The sequence below is a fragment of the Amblyomma maculatum genome, chromosome 7 (genome assembly GCF_055883805.1).
Source record: "Amblyomma maculatum isolate TAMU_Amacu chromosome 7, ASM5588380v1, whole genome shotgun sequence".
Classification (NCBI taxonomy): domain Eukaryota; kingdom Metazoa; phylum Arthropoda; class Arachnida; order Ixodida; family Ixodidae; genus Amblyomma; species Amblyomma maculatum.
In genome coordinates, this window is record NC_139350.1 from 109,071,521 (window position 1) to 109,089,475 (window position 17,955).

At 50.8% G+C, this 17,955-nt stretch overlaps 2 non-coding genes and 1 pseudogene across 2 annotated transcripts; all 3 read left to right on the top strand.

Moving 5' to 3' along the window:
* The first annotated feature begins 312 nt into the window (after positions 1-312).
* On the top strand, positions 313-488 carry LOC146184361 (U1 spliceosomal RNA; annotated as a pseudogene).
* A 10,791-nt stretch (positions 489-11,279) lies between these two features.
* On the top strand, positions 11,280-11,443 carry LOC146184362 (U1 spliceosomal RNA). Its single transcript, XR_014709006.1, has one exon. It is a non-coding gene; the product is annotated as a U1 spliceosomal RNA (small nuclear RNA).
* A 5,503-nt stretch (positions 11,444-16,946) lies between these two features.
* On the top strand, positions 16,947-17,110 carry LOC146184363 (U1 spliceosomal RNA). Its single transcript, XR_014709008.1, has one exon. It is a non-coding gene; the product is annotated as a U1 spliceosomal RNA (small nuclear RNA).
* Positions 17,111-17,955: the final 845 nt, after the last annotated feature.

A 17,955-nucleotide genomic window follows, 5' to 3' on the forward strand; every position in this document is an offset into this window, starting at 1 on the left:
TACTATACACTCACCTGAATGAGGAACTTGTCATGCTGGGGGAGGAAGAATTCCTCCGACATTGGTCAACGAGATTCATTGTTGTTGCAAATGGTAAAGTGACCGCGCCTATCCTTCCATACTAGGAAGATAGGCAAGTGAGAGAAACGTTTCGATGATGTTATCATGAAATAGTTCCACAAAGCAAAAAAGCTGTGCAGAAATGTTATCAGCGAAACAGCATGTATATTTGTATGTATATTTGTGTATATGTACGTGATTGAACACCTCTAGAATTATTGCAATTTTTGTCCGCTAAGGCCCCAGACGGATACACTTGTGTTCTGTAGATGTTTATGAAAAATAAAATTCTCTTCAAAAGGCGGTGCCTCCAGGGAGAGGTGCGGGCATTGCACTACGCTCGTGCTGACCCCTGCCACTACCCCAAACTGGGGCAGATGGGGCATGCAATTTTTGGTAGTGGGGGACTGCGTTCGCGCTTTCCCCCTCGCTATACCATCAAAAGTCAGATTTTATAACTCATCGGCGGCTGTTTTGGTGCTGCTCCGTTGCAGGCACTTCGGTAATGCGAGGTCGTTCGCTTAAGGAGAGTTTAGTTACGTAATAATTCAGATCATAAATAGATAAACCTCGTGGAATGCACAGGTTTGCTTAGTAAGAAATGACCTTCAGCAGTCTATTTCGGATATTAAGTATCAGGGGAATCCCTCCTCTCCTCTATCATTTGCCTCTTATCGGCGTTAATTAGTCGCACTTTATCCGCCTAGAGCAAGTTTGTAGGTACACCATCGCTACTGTCGCTGGAAGAAAAAGGCGCAGTATCTGTCACACTTGCTCTGTGTGACAGATAATAATAATGAGATTCTTGTTGAGGGGGGAAGAGAAGGGGGGGGATTACACGGCCCTATAACTGTCTCCTGTACTTGCAGGGATACACCGCTACGGGGCCGAGTAGAGGGTAAGGGGGAATGAAAGAGGGGAGAGGAAGGGGGAGCGAAAGCGTTGTCGTTGGTAGTCAATGTCGAGGACCCCTGGAGAAAAATGCCAAACATGGAAGGGCAAACACTCGTACAACAAGGATTGGTGGATTTTGAAGCGGGGACGTGCCGCGCAAAGGAGAAAGCCTTCATGACATATGTAGAGATAATTATGAGGTTTAAAGAAAGGGAAAAAAAAAAAAGAAAATCTGATAGGGAGATTTGGAATGTCATGGATGCTTATGCTAGCAGTTGGATGCGCGCGGTGGGAGGAGTGGGGCCTTGCAGAAGGGGCAAAGAGCCTTGTGGGATAATATAGGAGGAGATAAGATAATAATAATAATAAAAAATAATAATAATAATAAAAAAAAAGTAGTCTGAGGGCATATTTGAAATGCGACAGATAGGCTGGGAAGGAAGGGCCTTTGCAGAGGTTGCATGGGACCTTATGGGATATATAAAGGAAGAATTGATGATAATAAACACCACAAAAAAAAAAAAAAGAAGAGGGAGAAAAAAAAAGTCTGAGGGGATTATTTGAAATGCAGGAGATAGGGCCTTTGCAGAAGGTGGATGGGACCTTATGGAATATGTAACGGAGCAATTGATGATACTAAACAGACAAAAGAAAAAAAAAAAAAGAAGAGAGGGAAAAAAAAAGTAGTCTGAGGGCATTAGTTGAAATGCAACAGATAGGCTGTGAAGGAAGGGCCTTTGCAGAGGGTGGATGGGACCTTATGGGATATATAAAGGAAGAATTGATGATAATAAACACCACAAAAAAAAAAAAATAATAAGTGGAGGGAGAAAAAAAAAAAAAAGTAGTCTGAGGGGATTATTTGAGATGGAGGAGATAGGGCCTTTGCAGAAGGTGCATGGGACCTTATGGAATATGTAACGGAGGAATTGATAATGATAAACACACACACAGAAAAAAAAAAAAAAGATTCTGTGGGCATTACATAAATTGGTAGAGATAAAAGTTAGACGATTTGCGGGCAGTTGGTTGCGCGCAGGAGTGAGAGAAGGTCCTTGTGCAAAAAGGCCTTATAGGACTTAAAGAAAAAAAAAAAAAACACAAACAGAATAATGATAATAAAAAAAAAAATGGAACTGGTGCTATGCGGGGAATAGCGCGGGAGTGGCACACTGAATTGGTGAGAGTTGCTGGCAATAATTTGCGCACTAGGGGAAGATGGAAAGTGTTCACAGTTTTGCACTTAGTCCACTGTCCCGTAGGAATAACAGGAGCACTTTTAGGGCACTTTGCACTTTGTGGGGAGGGCCAGACGGGTGAAGGATCTCACATGTGTTAGCACAGGGAAGTCCAAGATTTCGGTAACCTTCCCGAAGGAGGTGTCGCGGTTGCGAGTACACAGGGCACATACACAGAACGTGTTCGAGTGTTTCTGCGTCACCGCACGACGCATACAGGGGAGACATTTCTCGTAGTCGGCTAGCGCGCACACCGGTCCAAACACATCCGATGCGGAGGCGCAACAGCAGAACATAGTCTCTCCGGGCGAAGAGGCGAGTATTAACTGCACGGAAGGGGTGGCCGCTGGCGATGCGAGGGTCAGGGTGGTGGGAAATGGTGTGTCGCGCGATTGCAAGACGAGCACAGTCATATGTAGTGTTGTCCGCGCACATGGGAACGGACGGGTGGTGGGCTGATCGAGCGAGCTCATCAGCAAGTTCGTTGCCCCCTATCCCACAGTGCGATGGGATCCATTGTAGGACTGTATCGCAGCCGGATTCGGCGAGGCGTTGGAAGTTGCGTGCGCATACTTGCAGTAGGCGAGGTCCTTGGGCCTGAAGCGCTGCCCTCGAATCGGTGAGAATGGCAGCATTTTTAATTTCAGGGCTTTCCAGGAGCAGGGTGGCTGCCAGATTGAGTGCAGCTATCTCAGCTGTTTGTGACGAGGAAGGGAAGTGTAGCCTGCATAATTTAGAGGTGTCCAAGTCGGGAATCACACATGCGGCAGCTGCGGATTTTTCTTGCTGACGGACTGACCCATCAGTAAAGATGAGGGTTCGGTGACGAAAATCCGTGTGAATTTTGGATGCGGCCTCTTGCTGAAGGGCGCATACGGGCGTGTTTCGTTTGCTCTTCACCCCTGGGAGACCCTGATAGATGCGGGGCGGGCAGATTTCATGTGGGGGTTGTGGAGCAGCAAGGGGCGGTGGAGAGGGGCCCAGTATCTCACGGAAGAGGCACATGACACGACTGATGCGTGTGTTAGGTTTGGCTGAAATTCTGCGAAGAAGTTCAGAGCCATCTTGTGCTCGGTGAAGCCGCTCGATGTGGTTGAGGGCAGTTTTGAGTGCTCTTAGTGAGAGGGGGATGTTGCGGGTTTCTGCATAGGTCGCTGCCACCTGAGATCCGTTGGGGAGACCATATATGTGTCGTATGGCGTTCCTATGGCATGTGTCCAGCCTTTTCCATTGGAGTGGGCTGAGGCTGAGCAGGGGAAGGGCATACAATGCTCTGGCTGAGGCGATCGCTTCATGGATTCTTGCACAGAGCGGGGGAGAGGCTCCTTCACCTTTGGCAAGGAGACGAAGCGCTAGTTTACCTATGCGCTTGGTGTCTGCGCACACTTTATCCACCGCAAGGCGCCAGGTGATGCGGGCATCAATTTTGAGGCCGAGGTAAACAACCGTTGTGCGCCAAGGCAGGGGGGTTCCGTCCAGGCGAAGAGGGCGTGTTTTGTTGCGGGCTGCAGCACCACGGGGATGGTAGAGCAGGGCTTCAGTTTTTTCGGCCGACACTGCGAGGCCGACACTGCGAATAAACGCGGTGACAGCATCGAGCGCACGCTGAAGGTCGCGAAGCGATGAGGCGTTGCTGCGGGTTGTTGATGAGGCGAACAGGGCAACATCTTCCGCATATACACACACACGCGCAAACTCGCGCTCAGCACGGGGGAGACACAAGGGTAGTTGGGCCAGCACGATGTTGAATAGGAAAGGGCTCAGCACACTTCCCTGAGGGACACCGCATGGCACTGGACGGGGGGCACTACAGGTGTTGCCCACCTTCACGGAGAGTGTTCGCTCGCTGAGGAACGCACTGACGAAGTTCAGGAGGCGGCCGGTGGCACCAATGTTTTTTAGCGCGTCGATCACTGCCCAGTGAGGAAGACAATCGAAGGCGCTTCTGATGTCGAGCAGGATGAGGTATCCCACTTGGCTGGTGTTGCGGGCGTTTTCAAGGGTGCTGACAACATCCGCAATGCAGTCAGCAGTTGCTCGTAAGGGGCGAAAACCACTCTGCTGAGGCGCCAAGCACCCGCTTTCCGTAGCAAGCCACTCCAGTCTGCGAACTCTCTGAACTCTCGCGAATACTCTGACTCTGAACCGCGCCGTAAGGGAAGGGAGGAAGGTGGGAGTGAAAGTGGAATGAGAGAAAGGGGAGCCGTTGTGGAGGGCTACGGAGTAATTTCGACCACCTGAGGATCTTTAACGTGCGCTGACATCGCACCAGCACACGGACGCCACTTCGTTTTGCCTCCATCGAAAAACGCAGCCGCCGTGGTCGGGTTCGGACCCGGGAACTCCGGCACAGTAGTCGGGCGCGTCTTACCACTGCATCACTCACTCACGGCGGGGGCCGTCTACGCCACGTGGTTTATTAGATTTGTTTAAACTGATAGGAATTATATTCGGAGCGAAGCGAAATACACGCAGATTTGCATGTGCTTTTTGTTAAATTGCCGAAATTAGGGTACTGTTTAGTATAGTACGAGAGACGCAGAATGCTCTAATTTCATTCGAAATAGTAATTGTCGTCTAAGCCAAGTGGTTTATAAGGAAAAACAAAAAACAAGTAAGCACGTATGCGTGCCACCTCCACAAGCTGCGTTGCCTGCTCGATTTCTGACGCTGCTTTCCCCACGTAGTCTTTGTACACTGTCTCCGAGTATGAAAGGGAACTATCAGTTTGCTCAAAAAGACGGTTCGTTTTATTTTCTCAAGTAAAGGCGAAAATTACTTTTGGACGTTACATTTATAATCAATAAAACACACAAAAAAGTATACTTGACACATAAACGACAGAGGAACGGGTAACTTAATGAATGGCATAACTTTGCTCCTTTTCATATTGAACAACCCTACGCAGACCGTGAGGGTTAACTTTTTCATATTTGCGCTATGTAAAGCAAGGCGAGGGTCGTGGATGAGCAAACAGGTCAGTGCGTTGAAAAGAAACAGGTAGAAAGGTGGTGAAATGAATTGAAAAAAAAAAAAAAAAAAAAAACACGGCAGGTATAGAAAGCACGTTAAATCCTAGGACACTTAATGTATTGTCACGGACAACAGGGCTAGACGTAACAGACGACAAGACGAAGCTGTACCAGCAGGCAAAACGTTCGGCGCTCAGCACGCGAGTCAACTTCAGTGTCCTCTTCTTCCAGGCGCAGCAAGAAGATGGAGACACCAGGTGGCATTACTCCCCCCCTTAAAAAAGAGAAATAAGGGACGGAGCGCGAGGTAAGGTGTCCTACGCAACAACGAAACAAGCGCATAGCGCACTACCGCGTGAAATAGGGCTTCATGCGGACGACGTGCACGACCTCGGAGCGTGGTTGCCGACGCGAGGGCTGCACAGTACCCACTGGAAGAACTTCGTATGTTACTTCCGTGACTCGGCGCAGAACTTCGTAAGGTCCGAAGTAGCGGGAAATCAGTTTATCACACAAGCCGGGCCGACGCACCGGGGTCCATACCCAAACTTTCTCTCCGGGATGGTAGGCGACGTGTCGATGACGGAGGTTGTAGCGGCGTGCATCCGTGCCCTGCTGTTGCTGAATGTGAATTCGGGCAAGTTGACGTGCTTCCTCAGCGCGCTGAGCAAACTGTTCGGCGTCTGGCATGAGTGGATGATCATCTGTGCAGGTCGGAAGCATAGCATCCAACATCGTCTGAACGTCACGTCCGTAGACTAGGCGAAATGGTGTAAAACGCGTCGTCTCTTGGGTGGCCGTGTTGTAGGCATATGTGATGTAGGGAAGAATTTCATCCCAGTTTTTGTGCTGCGAGTCTATGTACATTGCGATCATGTCGGCGATGGTTTTGTTGAGTCTCTCCGTGAGGCCATTCGTCTGCGGGTGATATGCAGTAGTTTTTCGGTGGCTGGTATGACTAAGCTCGAGCACGTCGTGCATGAGCTGTGCCGTAAAGGCGGTGCCTCGATCGGTTACGACTAGGGACGGTGCGCCATGACGCAACACGATTTGCTGCATGAAGAATTGAGCGATCTCAATTGATGTGCCCCGCTGCACTGCCTTGGTTTCCGCATAACGAGTGAGATAGTCGGTCGCGACTATAATCCATTTGTTACCCGTCGATGACAGCGGAAATGGGCCCAGTAGGTCGATGCCGACTTGGTCAAACGGCGTCCGAGGTGGAATAATAGGTTGGAGCAAACCCGCGGGTTTGAGAGGAGGTACCTTCCGACGTTGACACTCGCGGCAGCCTCTGACGTAGCGATGGACGGCGTCAGAAAGTTTAGGCCAATAATAGGCTTGACGAACTCGAGCGAGTGTGCGTGCAAAGCCTAAGTGGCCGGAGGTGGGCTCATCGTGGCAAGCAAAAAGGATGTCGTCGCGCAGGTCGGCCGGCACGACAAGAAGGTGCGCTCGATCAACAGTGCTGGAGTTTTTCTTGAATAAAACGCCATTCCGAAGACAGAATGCAGAACGGTGCCTTCCAAACTGGCGGGGGACGTCAGCAGCGCGACCCTCCAGGTGGTCAATGACAGGTCGAAGGTCTGGGTCAGCTCGCTGTCGGGTCATTATATCTGAGGCATTCAGTAGTCCAAGAAAACTTGTGTCATCCGTGGCGTTATCGACAAATCCGACGGGTGCCCGCGAGAGCGCGTCAGCATCTTCGTGCTTCTGACCAGACTTGTACACAATGGAGTAATCAAATTCTTGAAGGCGAAGGCTCCATCGTGCTAGGCGCCCTGATGGATCACGGAGATTGGCCAGCCAGCACAGAGAATGGTGGTCAGTAACGACTTTAAACGCGCGTCCATAGAGGTAAGGCCTAAATTTCATAGCTGCCCACACAACTGCGAGGCATTCCTTTTCCGTAGTGGAATAATTTGTTTCAGCGCGGGAGAGCGTGCGGCTGGCATACGCAATGACCCTTTCCACGCCAGCTTGGTGTTGAATGAGTACAGCGCCAAGGCCGATGTTGCTGGCGTCGGTGTGGATTTCGGTGGTAGCGTCTTCATCAAAGTGCGCAAGAACAGGAGTAGTTTGCAGTCGTCTGCGTAGCTCCGCAAAAGCCTCCTGTTGCTCGGCGGCCCACACGAACTGTGTATCATCCCGCGTGAGGCGGTTTAGGGGTGCGGCTACCTTGGAAAAGTCGGCGATGAAGCGGCGGTAGTACGCACACAAACCCAGGAAACGTTTTAAACTCCTCTTCGTGGTAGGAACGGGAAATTTTGCGACAGCGGCAGTTTTGTCGGGGTCTGGCCTAACGCCTGCGGCACTCACGAGATGACCAAGAAACTTCAACTCTTTGTAGCCAAAGTGGCACTTTTCGGGCTTGAGCGTCAAGTCAGCTGACCGGAGGGCATCTAATACTGCTCGAAGGCGTTCAAGGTGTTCTCCAAAGGTTTCAGAGAACACGACAACGTCGTCGAGATAAACTAAACAGATTTGCCATTTGAGGCCAGCGAGAACGGTGTCCATCATGCGCTGAAAAGTAGCCGGCGCTGAACATAGGCCGAATGGCAGCACTTTAAACTCATACAGTCCATCTGGGGTAACAAAAGCTGTTTTTTCGCGGTCCCGCTCATCAACCTCAATCTGCCAGTACCCGCTCTTCAAGTCAATGGAGGAGAAGTACTGGGCGCGACGAAGCTTGTCGAGTGAATCGTCGATACGGGGCAGCGGGTAGACGTCTTTTTTAGTGATGTCGTTCAACTTTCGATAGTCAACACAGAAGCGAAGGGTGCCATCCTTTTTTTTCACAAGCACGACAGGGGACGACCACGGACTGTTGGAGGGTTGGATGACACCATCACGAAGCATCTCCTGAACCTGTGTGTGAATCGCTTCACGTTCGGTCGTTGAGATGCGGTACGGCTGCTGGCGTATAGGGCGGGCATCGTCGGGAGTAATTATACGGTGCTTCACAAGAGGCGTCTGCCGAATTTTCGATGATGTCGCGAAACAAGCACTGTATTTTAAAAGAAGAGAACGTAGGTCGTGCTGCTGCGTTTCCGAGAGATCTGTACTAATATCCAGACGATCAAGGGATGGGTGCACATTTTCAACTTCTCCGAACGTAAAACATTCAGAAACGTCCGCTAAGGCGTCGGCGAATGCGATAGCGGTAGCGCGGAAAAGATGGCGGGGCTCGTTCGTGAAGTTAGTCACCAGGAGCTCAGATCGGCCGTTACGGAGATGGATGAGACTCCGCGCCGAGGTGATACCGTGGGTGAGCAAAAGGGACTGGTTGCCCTCAGCGACCGCCGTTCCGTCACGCAGTTCATCGCAGTTAACGGTCACAAAAACACTGGAACGTGGCGGAATAGAAACGCTCTCGGCGGAAATTCGAAGAGGGGCGTGGCTTTGGCGGTCTGCGGTGTCAGTATCATCCGCTTTCTCAGTTGAAAAGGTCACGGTACGCTTCCGGAGATCGATAATGGCCCCATACTCCCGAAGAAAATCGACACCAAGGATACAGTCGCGGGAGCAGTCAGGTATTACAAGGCAGCTTACAACAAACGTGGAGTTGCGAATTTGGACTCTCGCCGTGCACTGACCGCTCGGAGTTACGACATGCCCGCCAGCGGTTCGAATCTGCGTGCCATACCATGGCGTCATCACTTTTTTTAGAAGCGCCGCTAGCTTCCCGCTTAAAATGGAAAAATCAGCACCAGTGTCTACCAATGCGCTAACCTTATAGCCGTCGAGGACCACGGGTATATCCAGCGAGAGTCTATCTTCACGTGTACGAACTGTCGTCGGGGCCGTCAAGTCGCGGTCGCTCACGGGTGGCGTTGTCGGGGGGTCTTCGTTGCGTCGATTTGAAGCGGCCTCGCCCCCTGAGGTCGCTGTCTTTAGTTTTCCCGGCTCGGACTAGACGGCCGTCGCTGCGCCATCCAGGAGGAGCTGGGCTGCGAGGATAGTCGGCGTGGAGACGGAGATCGTGACTGTCGTCTAGAAGTTGGCGCCATGCGCTGCTGGGCTACGTAGTCCTCAATATCCCGGGGTCGTTGGCCTAAAGGAGGGCTACGCATGTCGATGGGGAAACCCTTCAGTCCCAGTTGTCGATATGGGCACTGTCGATACAGGTGGCCAGGTTCTCCGCAGTGGAAGCACAGGCGCTGCCGATTTGGGGCACGCCACAGGTCTGCCTTTCGGTAGGGTGGTCGGCGGTTGTCGATGTACGGTTCGGGGTGGGCTGAATACAGCGAGCCTTGGTCGGGTGGCGGTAATTGTGTGGAATCGGTTGGGGCACGTCGCAAGATGTCCGCATAGGTTGGCCGACAGGGCTCGGTGGAAAAGGATGGCGGGTTAGCGGATGGTACCGAAGGCCGAAATGCTTGTTGGAGCTCTTCTCGGACAATACTAGCGATAGAGCCGATCGTCGGCTGGGGAGCACCGAAGAGCGTCTGGAGCTCTTCGCGCAGAATGGACCGGATGATGTCGCGAAGAAGGTCGGGACTAGCCCCGAAGGCCGAATGCGGCTCCGTGAGCGAAGCGGCGAGTACCGGCCTGTCGTAGGTCGTAGACCGCTGCTGGAGCATCCTTTCCATCGTGACTGCCTCCGAAAGAAACTCTGCAACTGTGCTCGGCGGATTGCGCACGAGCCCAGCGAACAGTTGTTCCTTAACGCCGTGCATGAGATGGCGTACCTTTTTCTCTTCGGGCATGGCCGGGTCAGATCGTCGGAACAGCCTAGTCATGTCCTCCACGTACATGGTTATGGTCTCGTTCGGCATCTGTATGCGAGAGCGTAAAGCCCTTTCCGCTCGTTCTCGGCGATCCGGGCTGGTGTAGGTGTCCAGGATGCAGCGGCAGAACTCGCGCCACGATGTTAGGGCGCCTTCGCGATTCTCGTACCATGTACGAGCGCCATCTTCCAGGCTGAAGAAGACGTTCCTGAGCTTTGCGGCGTCGTCCCACTGATTAAATGCGGCGACGCGTTCAAACTGGGTGAGCCAGTCTTCGACGTCTTCCGTCTGACAGCCGTGGAAAACCTTAGGCAGTCGTGGGTTCTGGAAAGTGTAATACGTTGGCGTTTGCATGACAGGTCGAGGGGCGGCTGCGGTGGTGAATTCCAACGGCCCGTGCTCAGGTGGTAGGCCTAGGTTCCTCCGGCTAGTGCGGTGAACAGGCGTGTCAATTGGCACAGGACCTGAATCCTGGGTATGCGGAGGAGTGCGGGACATATACTGGGATCGATACCCCGCACCTCCACCAAAATATGTCACGGACAACAGGGCTAGACGTAACAGACGACAAGACGAAGCTGTACCAGCAGGCAAAACGTTCGGCGCTCAGCACGCGAGTCAACTTCAGTGTCCTCTTCTTCCAGGCGCAGCAAGAAGATGGAGACACCAGGTGGCAGTATGTTAGCACGAAGAGGGAAATGGAGGTAGGGCGTGGTTAGCGGAATATCGGGAAGGAATACGGGACCTCTACAAAGAACGTGCGCAAAAAAAAGACAAGGAAAAAAGTTCGAAAGAAAAAGCCCGGAAAAGAGTAAAAAAAAGAAAAAACTGCTGAGAGGGCGAGGATTGTAGCCGTGACGCAGGTTCAACGTTACCCTTGTCAAGTGATAGTCCCGTGGCACACTACTACAATGCGATCGGAGTCCGTGACGCCACTTGCGAGACTCACGGGGATGGTTTCTTGCCGGAAACGCGCGAATCGCTGGGACTTTCTCCGGTACGAACTGCTTGGGGGCACGAACTCTGCACGCTCAATCGCTCAATACGCTGCAGTGCATTGCCGCAGTAGAGGAATGCGAGAAGTTGGAAGGCTGGTGAGGTGGCGCCACCACCCGTTAAACATGTCTATTAGCAACACTGAGACATACGCCAGCGTGTTGTGCGAGTTTGTAGCCTATTTTGTGCACATATAATGGTCAGTAGGCTTCTACAAAATAGTTTTGAATTAACAGCTTGAGAGTTCGCAAGAAAACATTTGTTATTCTCCGGGTGGACAAGCAACACGGAGCAGGGAGAGGCACGTTCTTTTATTTCCCAACGGTCGTAACTTGAGCAGAAGGCGGTGTCTCTGTAGGTTGCCTCCGCGGCAGAGACGTCGTCCAAGCATACTTACCTGGTGCCGAGGCTACCGTGATCAGCAAGGCGGTGCCTCCAGGGAGAGGTGCGGGCATTGCACTACGCTCGTGCTGACCCCTGCCACTACCCCAAACTGGGGCAGATGGGGCATGCAATTTTTGGTAGTGGGGGACTGCGTTCGCGCTTTCCCCCTCGCTATACCATCAAAAGTCAGATTTTATAACTCATCGGCGGCTGTTTTGGTGCTGCTCCGTTGCAGGCACTTCGGTAATGCGAGGTCGTTCGCTTAAGGAGAGTTTAGTTACGTAATAATTCAGATCATAAATAGATAAACCTCGTGGAATGCACAGGTTTGCTTAGTAAGAAATGACCTTCAGCAGTCTATTTCGGATATTAAGTATCAGGGGAATCCCTCCTCTCCTCTATCATTTGCCTCTTATCGGCGTTAATTAGTCGCACTTTATCCGCCTAGAGCAAGTTTGTAGGTACACCATCGCTACTGTCGCTGGAAGAAAAAGGCGCAGTATCTGTCACACTTGCTCTGTGTGACAGATAATAATAATGAGATTCTTGTTGAGGGGGGAAGAGAAGGGGGGGGATTACACGGCCCTATAACTGTCTCCTGTACTTGCAGGGATACACCGCTACGGGGCCGAGTAGAGGGTAAGGGGGAATGAAAGAGGGGAGAGGAAGGGGGAGCGAAAGCGTTGTCGTTGGTAGTCAATGTCGAGGACCCCTGGAGAAAAATGCCAAACATGGAAGGGCAAACACTCGTACAACAAGGATTGGTGGATTTTGAAGCGGGGACGTGCCGCGCAAAGGAGAAAGCCTTCATGACATATGTAGAGATAATTATGAGGTTTAAAGAAAGGGAAAAAAAAAAAAAGAAAATCTGATAGGGAGATTTGGAATGTCATGGATGCTTATGCTAGCAGTTGGATGCGCGCGGTGGGAGGAGTGGGGCCTTGCAGAAGGGGCAAAGAGCCTTGTGGGATAATATAGGAGGAGATAAGATAATAATAATAATAAAAAATAATAATAATAATAAAAAAAAAGTAGTCTGAGGGCATATTTGAAATGCGACAGATAGGCTGGGAAGGAAGGGCCTTTGCAGAGGTTGCATGGGACCTTATGGGATATATAAAGGAAGAATTGATGATAATAAACACCACAAAAAAAAAAAAAAGAAGAGGGAGAAAAAAAAAAGTCTGAGGGGATTATTTGAAATGCAGGAGATAGGGCCTTTGCAGAAGGTGGATGGGACCTTATGGAATATGTAACGGAGCAATTGATGATACTAAACAGACAAAAGAAAAAAAAAAAAAGAAGAGAGGGAAAAAAAAAGTAGTCTGAGGGCATTAGTTGAAATGCAACAGATAGGCTGTGAAGGAAGGGCCTTTGCAGAGGGTGGATGGGACCTTATGGGATATATAAAGGAAGAATTGATGATAATAAACACCACAAAAAAAAAAATAATAAGTGGAGGGAGAAAAAAAAAAAAAGTAGTCTGAGGGGATTATTTGAGATGGAGGAGATAGGGCCTTTGCAGAAGGTGCATGGGACCTTATGGAATATGTAACGGAGGAATTGATAATGATAAACACACACACAGAAAAAAAAAAAAAAAGATTCTGTGGGCATTACATAAATTGGTAGAGATAAAAGTTAGACGATTTGCGGGCAGTTGGTTGCGCGCAGGAGTGAGAGAAGGTCCTTGTGCAAAAAGGCCTTATAGGACTTAAAGAAAAAAAAAAACACAAACAGAATAATGATAATAAAAAAAAAAAATGGAACTGGTGCTATGCGGGGAATAGCGCGGGAGTGGCACACTGAATTGGTGAGAGTTGCTGGCAATAATTTGCGCACTAGGGGAAGATGGAAAGTGTTCACAGTTTTGCACTTAGTCCACTGTCCCGTAGGAATAACAGGAGCACTTTTAGGGCACTTTGCACTTTGTGGGGAGGGCCAGACGGGTGAAGGATCTCACATGTGTTAGCACAGGGAAGTCCAAGATTTCGGTAACCTTCCCGAAGGAGGTGTCGCGGTTGCGAGTACACAGGGCACATACACAGAACGTGTTCGAGTGTTTCTGCGTCACCGCACGACGCATACAGGGGAGACATTTCTCGTAGTCGGCTAGCGCGCACACCGGTCCAAACACATCCGATGCGGAGGCGCAACAGCAGAACATAGTCTCTCCGGGCGAAGAGGCGAGTATTAACTGCACGGAAGGGGTGGCCGCTGGCGATGCGAGGGTCAGGGTGGTGGGAAATGGTGTGTCGCGCGATTGCAAGACGAGCACAGTCATATGTAGTGTTGTCCGCGCACATGGGAACGGACGGGTGGTGGGCTGATCGAGCGAGCTCATCAGCAAGTTCGTTGCCCCCTATCCCACAGTGCGATGGGATCCATTGTAGGACTGTATCGCAGCCGGATTCGGCGAGGCGTTGGAAGTTGCGTGCGCATACTTGCAGTAGGCGAGGTCCTTGGGCCTGAAGCGCTGCCCTCGAATCGGTGAGAATGGCAGCATTTTTAATTTCAGGGCTTTCCAGGAGCAGGGTGGCTGCCAGATTGAGTGCAGCTATCTCAGCTGTTTGTGACGAGGAAGGGAAGTGTAGCCTGCATAATTTAGAGGTGTCCAAGTCGGGAATCACACATGCGGCAGCTGCGGATTTTTCTTGCTGACGGACTGACCCATCAGTAAAGATGAGGGTTCGGTGACGAAAATCCGTGTGAATTTTGGATGCGGCCTCTTGCTGAAGGGCGCATACGGGCGTGTTTCGTTTGCTCTTCACCCCTGGGAGACCCTGATAGATGCGGGGCGGGCAGATTTCATGTGGGGGTTGTGGAGCAGCAAGGGGCGGTGGAGAGGGGCCCAGTATCTCACGGAAGAGGCACATGACACGACCGATGCGTGTGTTAGGTTTGGCTGAAATTCTGCGAAGAAGTTCAGAGCCATCTTGTGCTCGGTGAAGCCGCTCGATGTGGTTGAGGGCAGTTTTGAGTGCTCTTAGTGAGAGGGGGATGTTGCGGGTTTCTGCATAGGTCGCTGCCACCTGAGATCCGTTGGGGAGACCATATATGTGTCGTATGGCGTTCCTATGGCATGTGTCCAGCCTTTTCCATTGGAGTGGGCTGAGGCTGAGCAGGGGAAGGGCATACAATGCTCTGGCTGAGGCGATCGCTTCATGGATTCTTGCACAGAGCGGGGGAGAGGCTCCTTCACCTTTGGCAAGGAGACGAAGCGCTAGTTTACCTATGCGCTTGGTGTCTGCGCACACTTTATCCACCGCAAGGCGCCAGGTGATGCGGGCATCAATTTTGAGGCCGAGGTAAACAACCGTTGTGCGCCAAGGCAGGGGGGTTCCGTCCAGGCGAAGAGGGCGTGTTTTGTTGCGGGCTGCAGCACCACGGGGATGGTAGAGCAGGGCTTCAGTTTTTTCGGCCGACACTGCGAGGCCGACACTGCGAATAAACGCGGTGACAGCATCGAGCGCACGCTGAAGGTCGCGAAGCGATGAGGCGTTGCTGCGGGTTGTTGATGAGGCGAACAGGGCAACATCGTCCGCATATACACACACACGCGCAAACTCGCGCTCAGCACGGGGGAGACACAAGGGTAGTTGGGCCAGCACGATGTTGAATAGGAAAGGGCTCAGCACACTTCCCTGAGGGACACCGCATGGCACTGGACGGGGGGCACTACAGGTGTTGCCCACCTTCACGGAGAGTGTTCGCTCGCTGAGGAACGCACTGACGAAGTTCAGGAGGCGGCCGGTGGCACCAATGTTTTTTAGCGCGTCGATCACTGCCCAGTGAGGAAGACAATCGAAGGCGCTTCTGATGTCGAGCAGGATGAGGTATCCCACTTGGCTGGTGTTGCGGGCGTTTTCAAGGGTGCTGACAACATCCGCAATGCAGTCAGCAGTTGCTCGTAAGGGGCGAAAACCACTCTGCTGAGGCGCCAAGCACCCGCTTTCCGTAGCAAGCCACTCCAGTCTGCGAACTCTCTGAACTCTCGCGAATACTCTGACTCTGAACCGCGCCGTAAGGGAAGGGAGGAAGGTGGGAGTGAAAGTGGAATGAGAGAAAGGGGAGCCGTTGTGGAGGGCTACGGAGTAATTTCGACCACCTGAGGATCTTTAACGTGCGCTGACATCGCACCAGCACACGGACGCCACTTCGTTTTGCCTCCATCGAAAAACGCAGCCGCCGTGGTCGGGTTCGGACCCGGGAACTCCGGCACAGTAGTCGGGCGCGTCTTACCACTGCATCACTCACTCACGGCGGGGGCCGTCTACGCCACGTGGTTTATTAGATTTGTTTAAACTGATAGGAATTATATTCGGAGCGAAGCGAAATACACGCAGATTTGCATGTGCTTTTTGTTAAATTGCCGAAATTAGGGTACTGTTTAGTATAGTACGAGAGACGCAGAATGCTCTAATTTCATTCGAAATAGTAATTGTCGTCTAAGCCAAGTGGTTTATAAGGAAAAACAAAAAACAAGTAAGCACGTATGCGTGCCACCTCCACAAGCTGCGTTGCCTGCTCGATTTCTGACGCTGCTTTCCCCACGTAGTCTTTGTACACTGTCTCCGAGTATGAAAGGGAACTATCAGTTTGCTCAAAAAGACGGTTCGTTTTATTTTCTCAAGTAAAGGCGAAAATTACTTTTGGACGTTACATTTATAATCAATAAAACACACAAAAAAGTATACTTGACACATAAACGACAGAGGAACGGGTAACTTAATGAATGGCATAACTTTGCTCCTTTTCATATTGAACAACCCTACGCAGACCGTGAGGGTTAACTTTTTCATATTTGCGCTATGTAAAGCAAGGCGAGGGTCGTGGATGAGCAAACAGGTCAGTGCGTTGAAAAGAAACAGGTAGAAAGGTGGTGAAATGAATTGAAAAAAAAAAAAAAAAAAAAAAAAACACGGCAGGTATAGAAAGCACGTTAAATCCTAGGACACTTAATGTATGTTAGCACGAAGAGGGAAATGGAGGTAGGGCGTGGTTAGCGGAATATCGGGAAGGAATACGGGACCTCTACAAAGAACGTGCGCAAAAAAAAGACAAGGAAAAAAGTTCGAAAGAAAAAGCCCGGAAAAGAGTAAAAAAAAGAAAAAACTGCTGAGAGGGCGAGGATTGTAGCCGTGACGCAGGTTCAACGTTACCCTTGTCAAGTGATAGTCCCGTGGCACACTACTACAATGCGATCGGAGTCCGTGACGCCACTTGCGAGACTCACGGGGATGGTTTCTTGCCGGAAACGCGCGAATCGCTGGGACTTTCTCCGGTACGAACTGCTTGGGGGCACGAACTCTGCACGCTCAATCGCTCAATACGCTGCAGTGCATTGCCGCAGTAGAGGAATGCGAGAAGTTGGAAGGCTGGTGAGGTGGCGCCACCACCCGTTAAACATGTCTATTAGCAACACTGAGACATACGCCAGCGTGTTGTGCGAGTTTGTAGCCTATTTTGTGCACATATAATGGTCAGTAGGCTTCTACAAAATAGTTTTGAATTAACAGCTTGAGAGTTCGCAAGAAAACATTTGTTATTCTCCGGGTGGACAAGCAACACGGAGCAGGGAGAGGCACGTTCTTTTATTTCCCAACGGTCGTAACTTGAGCAGAAGGCGGTGTCTCTGTAGGTTGCCTCCGCGGCAGAGACGTCGTCCAAGCATACTTACCTGGTGCCGAGGCTACCGTGATCAGCAAGGCGGTGCCTCCAGGGAGAGGTGCGGGCATTGCACTACGCTCGTGCTGACCCCTGCCACTACCCCAAACTGGGGCAGATGGGGCATGCAATTTTTGGTAGTGGGGGACTGCGTTCGCGCTTTCCCCCTCGCTATACCATCAAAAGTCAGATTTTATAACTCATCGGCGGCTGTTTTGGTGCTGCTCCGTTGCAGGCACTTCGGTAATGCGAGGTCGTTCGCTTAAGGAGAGTTTAGTTACGTAATAATTCAGATCATAAATAGATAAACCTCGTGGAATGCACAGGTTTGCTTAGTAAGAAATGACCTTCAGCAGTCTATTTCGGATATTAAGTATCAGGGGAATCCCTCCTCTCCTCTATCATTTGCCTCTTATCGGCGTTAATTAGTCGCACTTTATCCGCCTAGAGCAAGTTTGTAGGTACACCATCGCTACTGTCGCTGGAAGAAAAAGGCGCAGTATCTGTCACACTTGCTCTGTGTGACAGATAATAATAATGAGATTCTTGTTGAGGGGGGAAGAGAAGGGGGGGGATTACACGGCCCTATAACTGTCTCCTGTACTTGCAGGGATACACCGCTACGGGGCCGAGTAGAGGGTAAGGGGGAATGAAAGAGGGGAGAGGAAGGGGGAGCGAAAGCGTTGTCGTTGGTAGTCAATGTCGAGGACCCCTGGAGAAAAATGCCAAACATGGAAGGGCAAACACTCGTACAACAAGGATTGGTGGATTTTGAAGCGGGGACGTGCCGCGCAAAGGAGAAAGCCTTCATGACATATGTAGAGATAATTATGAGGTTTAAAGAAAGGGAAAAAAAAAAAGAAAATCTGATAGGGAGATTTGGAATGTCATGGATGCTTATGCTAGCAGTTGGATGCGCGCGGTGGGAGGAGTGGGGCCTTGCAGAAGGGGCAAAGAGCCTTGTGGGATAATATAGGAGGAGATAAGATAATAATAATAATAAAAAATAATAAT